This window comes from Gopherus evgoodei, chromosome 24, assembly GCF_007399415.2.
Source record: "Gopherus evgoodei ecotype Sinaloan lineage chromosome 24, rGopEvg1_v1.p, whole genome shotgun sequence".
NCBI classification, from domain to species: Eukaryota; Metazoa; Chordata; order Testudines; family Testudinidae; genus Gopherus; species Gopherus evgoodei.
Window position 1 is genome coordinate 2,128,373 of NC_044345.1, and position 9,706 is coordinate 2,138,078.

The 9,706-nt window shown below is 58.2% G+C and overlaps 1 protein-coding gene across 1 annotated transcript in view; it reads left to right on the top strand.

Moving 5' to 3' along the window:
* The first annotated feature begins 8,441 nt into the window (after positions 1 to 8,441).
* S100A13 (S100 calcium binding protein A13) overlaps positions 8,442 to 9,706 on the top strand; it is a 7,726-nt gene continuing 6,461 nt past the window's right edge. The window contains exons 1-2 of the mRNA XM_030542063.1: positions 8,442 to 8,630; positions 9,659 to 9,706. The exon at positions 9,659 to 9,706 is cut by the window's right edge and continues 210 nt beyond it. The gene's annotated coding sequence lies outside the window, so the exon portion shown is untranslated. The remainder of the gene's footprint in view (positions 8,631 to 9,658) is intronic.

A 9,706-nucleotide genomic window follows, 5' to 3' on the forward strand; every position in this document is an offset into this window, starting at 1 on the left:
GGGCTGGGTGAGCTTGGCTTGTTCCCCGATCAGTGTGGGGAGCAGCCACAGCTGTTACGCAGCAGGATCCTAGTGGGGTGGCTGCACCCCCCCACCCACAAGGTGGTTTTGCCACTCTGGGGGTTTGGAGAGGAGAAACTGACACATGTGTTGTTGATTTCAGGGCTAGCAGGGATGGCCAATCCAGCCAGCGACCCGGCGCCAAGGTCCAATTCACCGTTGCCCCTCACACCTTGCACAATCGTTCCCGCTCGTGCAAAGTGGCTGTAAAATGCAGCTCAGCTGAGGACTGTTTTACACCCGCTGGTGGAAATGACAAGTCAAGGTGCAGGTGCTGGAGACCGGGGCCCCAGGACACGACACTCGTGCTGAAGGACTGTGTCAGAGGCCTGAATGCACAGTCTTCGGGCGACACTGGGACCTATCCTCCCCTGGTGCACACCAGCCTAGCTTTGCCCGAGTGGCCTGGCTGAGGAGCTGTCTGGCTGGGCTGGGTTCGGAAGGGGAGGGCAGTGCTGGGAACACACTGTGCCTTTGCGCTGGGTTTATTTGTCTCCTGTTTGTTTTCTTTTGGCCTAAATAAGCTAAACTGCTCCAGAAGCGCTCAGCCAATGCCGGGAGCCTGCTGGGCAGCAGAGACGCTGGGGAACGGGCCGGGGAGAGAGAAGGAAATACCATGATCCTTATTAGGACTCCTTTCATCCAGAAAGGAGCTGAAAGTGCTTTGCAGCACATAGCCCCACCACTGCCGTGCAGCCCCCTCTGGGGTGGAACACAGCAGCTGTTTAGCGTCACACAGCACTGGGCTTGGCCGATTTCACTTGCTCTGGTTTTAAACCCAGGAGGTTTGGAGAAGCTGACCCAGAACCGACAGTGCCCCAGGCTGGCACGCTCATTCCCCCAGGCTGCAGAGGGTCATGAGAGACTGAATTCTTCGTGGCTTTGGCCAGGGAACTTGAGTTCACATTCGACCTGCTGGAAAATAAACAGCTTGTTTGCGTATTTAGAAAACCCAGCCCAGCCCTTTCCCCAGAGCACTGCTGGGCTCTAACAGACCCTGGATTCATGGCGGAGAGAAGCAAAACGATACAAAGCTGCTTTATTTAACCCCACGAGCCACAGCCCCCAAACACTGGGCAGGGGTTGCGTCTCCGTGTGTGACTCCAGGGGCAGATGGGAGGGGAATAATCATGTGATTTACTTAGCATCTTTCCTGCCCAAATCCCTCTGCAAACATCCCCTCGCTAGCCCTCCTGACAGCCTTAGAACTCAGGCCCATGTCTAGCTAGGAAAACCAAGGCACAGAAGTGCTTCCCCCAGGGCCAAACTGCAAGGTGGGCACAGAACCCAGGAATCCATTATGCCCATTCCTGTGTGCAATCCATTAACCACACTGCCCCTCCTCTTGGGGGTCCGACAGCTGTGCTGGGTGCCTGCCCACAGCCAATTGCAAAAGTAGCTCCCCGCAGGCCTCAGCAGGACCCCCTGGCCCAGTCTCTGTGGCCGTGTCAGGCTGCTGACAGTCCCGATGCTATGAGCGCTTGTCCACTGGAGCATGAGTGGAGACGACCCGGTCGGTGTCTCATCCCACCGGATGCCCACCTGCTGGTGGCCACGTTCCTGCCAAAGCTGCTTTCTCTATACCCGTCCCTCCAGCTGCTGGGCTGGTATTGTGCTGCTGCTTCAGGCCCGGGATCTCTACCTCTCTGCAACCTCAGCACCCGTCTCCTGCCCCAGGTAAGGCGACCCTACAGCAAGTGTGAAAAATTAGGACAGGGGCTGGGGGGTAATAGGAGCCTATATAAGAAAAGACCTCAAAATTGGGGACTGTCGCTATAAAATTGGGACATCTGGTCACCCTAGCCCTGGGGCCCCTGCTCTGAGTCCTCCCCTGGACCCCCTGTCCCATAAGAAACCAGCCTTGTAGTGGGACAGCCTGGTCCAGTTTGCTTCCCCACTAGTGTCCTCCCCATCCGGTGTTCCGACTTGCCTGCCCCTGAGTATGTAACACCAAGCTAACCTCCACCTGGCACCGAGACCCCACTCTTGGGAATCCCCACTGCCCCCCAAGCACTGGTAGGAGGCAGGCCCTGCCTTGTGCTCACAGCCTCTGCCTGGATGCTTCCTCCCATCGCTGCCCAAGGGTCAGAGAGGAATGCTCCATGGGGAGGGGGAGATGAAGATGGGCTGGAGGGGGCTGGGGGGATAAGGCTGTGCTGGCAGCCCCATTGGACTGGAAAAGCACAGGATGAAGTCCAAGATGGGGTCCTAGAGAGAGCGCCCCCTACAGCGTGCTCTCAAGTCATGCAGGCAAAGGGCTTTCGGGGTGGAGGGGGCAGCTACTCAGCCCGCGACAGCCAGCCCCTGACCCTGGCTCGCTGGGCTTGTGCAACTGTGGCTGTATAGATGCCCAGTCAACCTGTGGAACTCATTGCCAGGGGATGTTGTGAAGGGCCAAAAGAATGAGAGTTCATCGAGGACAGATCTATCAACGGCTGTTAGCCAAGATGGTTGGGGTACAACCCCCTTGCTCTGGGTGTCCCCAAACCTCTGACTGCCAGAAGCTGGGACTGGATGACAGGGGATGGATCACTCGAGAATCACCTGTTCTGTTCATTCCCTGTGAAGCACCTGGCACTGGCCCATCAGAGACAGGACTCTGGGCTAGATGGGCCACTGGTCTGACCCAGTACGGCTGACTGCACGTTTTCATGACAGGACACAGCACATGCTAAAGGTGGCTTATATCCCCCAGGAATTTCCTGCCCTGGTGGACAAATGGCATCCCTGAGCATTGGGCCCAGGCGTCCATTGCCAAATGAGGGGAGACAGGAAAGAACGTTGAGACATTAACTGTGTCACGCAGGGGCTGGCAGGGCAGCTGGTGTGGGGTAGAGGACGGCTAGTGTCTCAAAGCACAGCTACTCCCCGTGGCCCATCCCTCTCCCCCAGGCCCAAGCCAGGAGCTCCCCTAGACAAGCCATCCATCCCCATAGGCAAATGGAACGTGTGCCAAGCTCAGAGACAGCATAAGGCCCAGCTCTCCTGGCCCCGCCCTGGGGATTCCCTGGGGAGAGGGGAAACCCTGGATCTTCTAATGTCCCGGAGGTTCAGTCTTCATCCCCCGGGGGTGAAGATTAACCTGGTGCTTAGGCTGCTGCTTCCTGGATGGTGTCACTTCCCACCCCTGACAGCTCACAGCTCCCCAGGTCAGGTCCACCGGGGCGCTGTCCATCCATTCAGCAGTGTGATGGCATTGCTCATGGGGGGTGAGCCCTGGAATCAGGGTGTCACTCACCTGAAAACCCCGGCCGAGTCCCCTGGGACGCTGACTCACTGCCAGGGTTTCGTCAGGCAACCGCCAGCTCTCCTGGGGCTGATCACCCTTCGTCTTGTATCCCGCGCCAATGGCACCGGATGCTTGGAATGGGGACGAATGGCCAAACGGGATTGCTGGGTACCAGCATCTCAGATCAGCCAGTGTGTGTGTGTGTGCGACGTGTGAGGTTTCTGTGTGGGACACAGAACTAGGCGTGTGCGCGTCTGGGTTTACCAGCCTCATGGAGAAGCTGAGCGTGCAAAGTGCTCCACTTAGGAAGGAACAATCAGTTTCACACATACAGAATGGGAAGAGACTGTCTAGGAAGGAGTACGGCAGAAAGAGATCAAGGGGTCATAGTGGACCACAAGCGAAATATGAGTCAACAGTGTGATACTGTTGCAAAAAAAGCAAACGTGATTCTGGGCTGCATTAACAGGTGTGTTGTAAACAAGACACAAGAAGTCATTCTTCCGCTCTACTCTGCGCTGGTTAGGCCTCAACTGGAGTATTGTGTCCAGATCTGGGCACTGCATTTCAAGAAAGATGTGGAGAAATTGGAGAGGGTCCAGAGAAGAGCAACAAGAATGATTAAAGGTCTTGAGAACATGGACCTATGAAGGAAGGCCTGAAGAACTGTGTTTATTTAGTTTGGAAAAGAGAAGACTGAGAGGGGCATGGTAGCAGTTTTCAGGTATCTAAAAGGGTGTCATCAGGAGGAGGGAAAACTTGTTCACCTTAGCCTCTAATGATAGAACAAGAAGCAATGGGCTTAAACTGCAGCAAGGGAGATTTAGGATGGACATTAGGAAAAAGTTCTTAACTGTCAGGGTGGTTAAACACTGGAATAAATTGCCTAGGGAGGTTGTGGAATCTCCATCCTGGAGAATTTAAGAGTAGGTTAGATACATGTCTATCAGGGGATGGTCTAGACAGTATTTGGTTCTGCCATGAGGGCAAGGGGATTGGACTCGATGACCTCTTGAGGTCCCTTCTAGTCCTAGAGTCTATGGAATCTATGAATTTACGTGTCCCAGCTCAGTGAGAAAGCGGGGCCCGAGTCCCGCCGAGGAGCGCTGGATCAGAGCAAGGTTCAGGATTTCAACTGCTGCCAGTGGCACCGGGGAGCTCACCAGCTGTCCTGGGTGCTGCTGTAGCAGAGAGCAGGAGACTGGCCCCTGCCCTGAAGTATCTAAGCAGGCAAGGCTGGTTTATGGTCCCTGTTTAGAGGGTGGGGACCTGAAACTCCAAGAAACAGAGACCGGCCCAGTGCCATACAGAGGGCTGTGGCACAGCTAGAAATGGACCCCCCCTTTCCTGACCACACAGCCCCTTGCTGGCGAACAGCAGGATTTCACAGTAGCTATGGCCAGGGGTGCGAGGACTGGGAGGAAAGCTAGGAAGGTCTGGACTGCCTGGATCACGGGGCCTGATTCTCCGTGGCCCTTCATGTGATGCTGGCCCTTCCTCCTGTGCCATGCGGGGAGCGAGTGAGAGGAGGGTTCGGACCTGGAGCATTTCACATCCACGCTGCATGGCGCCAGCTCCTGTCGGATCGCATGTTGGCTTCACTGCAGCGACGCGGGTCGACCCCAGTGGCGGATCTCACCCGGGGCAGTGGGGGAACCGCTCCCCCTCTTGCTACCAGCATGGACCCGCTGCAGGCTGCCGTGGGCTGAGTTGCAAGGTGCCGGGGAGCCTTTCCCCAGTGTCAGGCATGGGTGGGGAGGGAAGGTGCGAGCTCTTGGGTGTGTGCAGCAGGGCAAGGAGGGACTGGTTGCTCCATTTCTTGATGACAAATGCTGGAACATTTTCCGTGGCTGGAGTCTGGGTTGACTAGGGGTCGCGCCCCTCCCCCTGTTGGGCCAGGCTGTGGCTCTCTGCTGGGGCCCAGCAAATAGCCCCCCCACTATCATACCCCAGCCGCCACCGTGGGCCGTGCCACCCCTGCCGATCTTAGGCTGAGTGGCAGCTCTCACGGCCGCCTCCCTTCTCCGCCCACAACGCCCTGAACTGTGCACACCAGCTGAGCCCCCTCCCACGCCGCCTCATCCCAAGGGCTGGATTCTGCTCCAAATGACGTAATCAGGAGGATTCCAGCTTTACCCTGGGGTAACTGGCATCACAAACCCAGCCCGGGGCACTGCATTGAAATGGGAAGTGTTCCACTGTGTGGGGGCGGCAGCCTGATTCTGGAGGGCTGAGTCCCCTCCCTACCCCCAGGGCCTTATCGCGCCTGCTGCCCCATGTCTCCTTCTGGCCTGTGGTCACCCCTTGCCTGGCACTCCTGGGCCCCTCCCAGCTGAGAATGCGCTGTCACCACCAGGATGGGCACTTTTCGCCCTTCCCTCCATGGCTGGAGCTGGCTGCTCAGCAGCTAGGAGCTCCGAAAAAGCTGCCGGCCTTGGGATCTTGGCTACAAACTCCTCATTGCTCCAGTAAATCCCAGCCGAAGTGACCCAGGCCACCTGGCAGGAGCCAGAGCACCCGCTGACCCCACGGCCTGCCCAGAGCAGGGGCTACGGGGGTGGCATCTCCACAGGATCAAGCGAACAGCCTAGCGCCTGGTTTTGCCAGCCTGTTTTCAGATGCAGCCTCCTGGCCTTTCCCCTCTGGCTGGGCCCTGGGGGATTCGGAGGCCCCAGGAAGCAGTGAATTTGCTCGTGGCCAGGGACTCCACCCCCTCTAACTCAGGGTGGGGCGAGGCCTCTGGGTCAGGGCAGTCCGGAGAAGTTCAAACGGGATGGACTAGCCGGAGAACCGGCCCCGCATTCCAGTCTGGCCACAGCCAGCAGCTCCCTCGGGTCGAGGGTCTCGCCTCTGGGTAACCATCTCCCCAGCATGGGAAGCTCGAGGCACTGCCCAACTGCCTGAATGTGATGGTTCACCCGTGCGGGGCAGAGATGCCCCCCAGAGAAGCGTCTCAGGCCTTCCCCACAAATGACCCCCGCCTGGGGTGCTCAATCCTTTAGCTCACAACGGTAGTGGCTTGTGCTTATTGGTTGTAGCTGGGCAACATTTTTGTGAAAATCACTTAAAAATGCAGAATCGGGGCAACCAACACAATGGGTGAATTTGGGTCAATTTTGGCAAACTCTGAACCGCCAGGCCCAGCGGTACCAGGGCTCTGAACTGCCACGCCTGCAGGTACCAGGGGCTCTGAATCGCCAGGCCCAGTGGTGCCGGGGCTCTGAATCGCCAGGCCCAGTGGTGCCGGGGCTCTGAATCGCCAGGCCCGGAGGTGCCGGGGCTCTGAATCGCCAGGCCCGGAGGTGCCGGGGCTCTGAACTGCCAGGCCTAGAGGTGCCGGGTCTGCACTGCCGGGTCCAGGGCTGCTGGGGCTCTGAACCGCCAGGCCCAGAGGTGCCGGGTCTGACCACCTGGCCCAGAGGTGCTGGGGCTCTGAACCTGGGCAGGCCCAGAAGTTGCTGGGGGCTCTGAACCGCCAGGCCCAGTGGTGCTGGGCTCTGAACCGCCAGACCCAGGCTGCCGGGGCTCTGAACTGCCAGGCCCAGAAGTGCCAGGGCTCTGACCGCCAGGCCCAGAAGTGCCAGGGCTCTGACCACAGGCCCAGCGGTGCTTGGGCTCTGAACCACAGCCCAGAGGTGCCGGTCTCTGAACTGCCAGACCCAGGGCTGCTGGGGCTCTGAACTGCCAGGCCCAGAAGTGCTGGGGCTCTGAACCGCCAGGCCCACGGTGCCAGGGCTCTGAACTGCCAGACCCAGGGCTGCTGGGGCTCTGAACCGCCAGGCCAGAAGTGCTGGGGCTCTGAACTGCCAGGCCCAGAAGTGCCAGGGCTCTGAACCGCCAGGCCCAGTGGTGCTGGGCTCTGAACTGCCAGGCCTAGCGGTGCTGGGGCTCTGAACTGCCAGGCCTAGCGGTGCCGGGGCTCTGAACTGCAAAGCCTAGAGGTACCAGGACTCAGCTCTGGCATATATTAAACACTGGGCAAGGCCCAGCCAGTCTAGTGCACAATCGTTCTCCCTGGCGTGGCTCAGTGTGGCTCATCTTCTTGCCGGGTGTCTGGGGCACTGGCCAGGCTGCCAGTTTTGAATTTCAGGGTTTAGTGACGTTTCCCCCCGAGCACTTGGAGGCCAACAAGAGGGACACTATTGTTCAATCAGACCCGTCCTCTGGCCGTTTCCTGCCGGGGCTCCCTCCGCCGCTGGGCACAGGGTCTGGAAGGGGCAAAGGCCCACGTCAGGGGAGCGCGTTAGTCCTGAGCTGGAAGGGAACGTGTTCAGGCCAACGCTCCTCATAAATAACTGACTAACAAAGGGAAGCGCTTGGGTAATTTGAACCCCCAAATTAACTCAGGCTAATGAATTTTTCAAACCCTAATAATCACAGAGGCAATTTCATGGAGTCAAAAAAACGGTTCAATCAAAACGCTCTCAGGCTTGGGGGTCTGACTTTGTGTCCCCTGCTGGGTTTGCAGCCGCTGAGACCTGGCGGCACCTGGCAAGAACCAGAGAGTGTGAGTGAGTGAGTGAGGCCCGGGTGAAACTGACTAGTTACCTTCCGGCCCTGGGAGGCAGGTGAAATGCCAGAGACGCAGATGCAGACTCAGAGCTGGGATCTTTTGAACTACCCAGAAATTTGGGGGACTAGGTGGCAGGGAGCCAGGATAAGAACTGAGGGAAATTTGAATCCAGTGATTTAGGCCAGGTTTGTCATTAACAAAAAAATAGAAGCAAACGCGAGAATGGTCTGCATGAGCTCCGGCCATCTGGGCTCGTGCTCGGGGTAGTCAGCTGCCCAGGGCAGGGGGTTTGTCACAGGGAAACACTGGTTGCCTTTTATCCTCGCTGCACCCTCCAAGCACATCCCGCTGTGTCACAAAGTGAAGCACAGTTTCCTGGCGTTAGCTCTTCCACTGGGTTTGCCAGCAGTCCCTGGAGTTAACTCGCTCCCATCCTCCCGTTTCCCTCGCCTCTGCTGGCTTAGCCCTGCTCCACCAGAGGCCTCAATCTGTCTGTCCTGCTCTCAGTCTCTGGCATGGGCCGTGCATTTAGATCCCTAGATGCCGCCTGGCCGGGACGATATCACCGCTCACTTGCTGGGGTGGGCAGTGACTTGCTCTAAACTTCGGATGTTGACTGCAGAAGGGGGGGGGGGCGGGTTGGGACGTGGGCGGCGTTTGTCCGACTGGAATGGGAAACACTACACCGCTCTGCTGAACTACTGGAGCGGTGAGCTCTGCCCCCCAGGGCCAGCTGCCCGCTCCCCCTCCCTGCTGGCCGGGTATAAAGCCATCGCTAGGGGACGCAGCCCTCCCTGTCTGCAGCTTCTTCCCAAGCAGCAAACCGGGGTAAGTGGCAATTCCCCTCCCTGGTCTGGATTCGCCCCCTTCTGCCTCCCCAGCCTGGGCAGGGTGTTACCCGGGGAGAGGTTCCTGGAACTGGATGTGTTTGTGCGGCTGCTTCAGGTCCTGGGGCCTGTGTGCTATTTAACTGTGTCTGGTTCCAAGAGAAGAGGAAAGTCTTGGGGGGGGTGACAGAGGGAGTTCAGGAGCTGAGCCCTCCAAATCACCCTAACTCCTCCCACCGGGCCCCAGCAGCTCGGGCTGTCGTCTGGCTTCATGGCAGCCATCCTGTGCTGGGCGGTGGTGAGCTGGCCAGGAGAGCGCTGGGGGACAGGGGGTGCAGTGGGGTGGCACTTTCCTAAGTCCCAAGAATGGAGATGCCATGCCCTATTGCCTGCCCCTGGCACCGTGCCCAGCCAGCAAGGCTGTTGGTACCCCCCAGTCGGGCTGCCCCAGGCTGGACACTGGGGCCCTTTGTCTGCCAAGCTGTCTCTGGCTGGGGATGATGTAAACATGCGGCTCTGAGTCAGGCTGGGTGAGTGTGTGCTGGTCAGCCAGGGCATCCAGCACGGCTGGGAGCTGGCCTGCAGTGCTGCTTATGCTCCGGCAACCCCTGCCTGCTCGGAACTGGACAGAGACCCCCCAAACGCATTGCACACGTTCCAGAGAGCCGTCCCATCTGAGTGGCTCACCGTCCCTGCTGACATGGGCGAGAGGAGAACGTCTTGGTAACCTCCTAATGGACCGTGAGCCAGCCGGTCCCGCATCTATCTATCTATCTATCTATCTATCTATCTATCTATCTATCTATCTATCTATCTATCTATCTATCTATCTATCTATCTATCTATCCCCAGAAACCCCATCTATCTAATCTATCTATCCCCAGATACCCCATCTATCTAATCTTTCTATCTATCTATCCCCAGATACTCCATCTATCTATCTATCTATCCTCCTTGCTGGACATTCCTTCTCTCTCTGCGCTGGGGTTGGCCCTAAGGCCAGGCTCGCTCTGCCCCATTTTCCCGCAGAGACTAACCGTTCCGAGTAGCTGCGCCAGGCTGAGCTGAAGGTGCCCT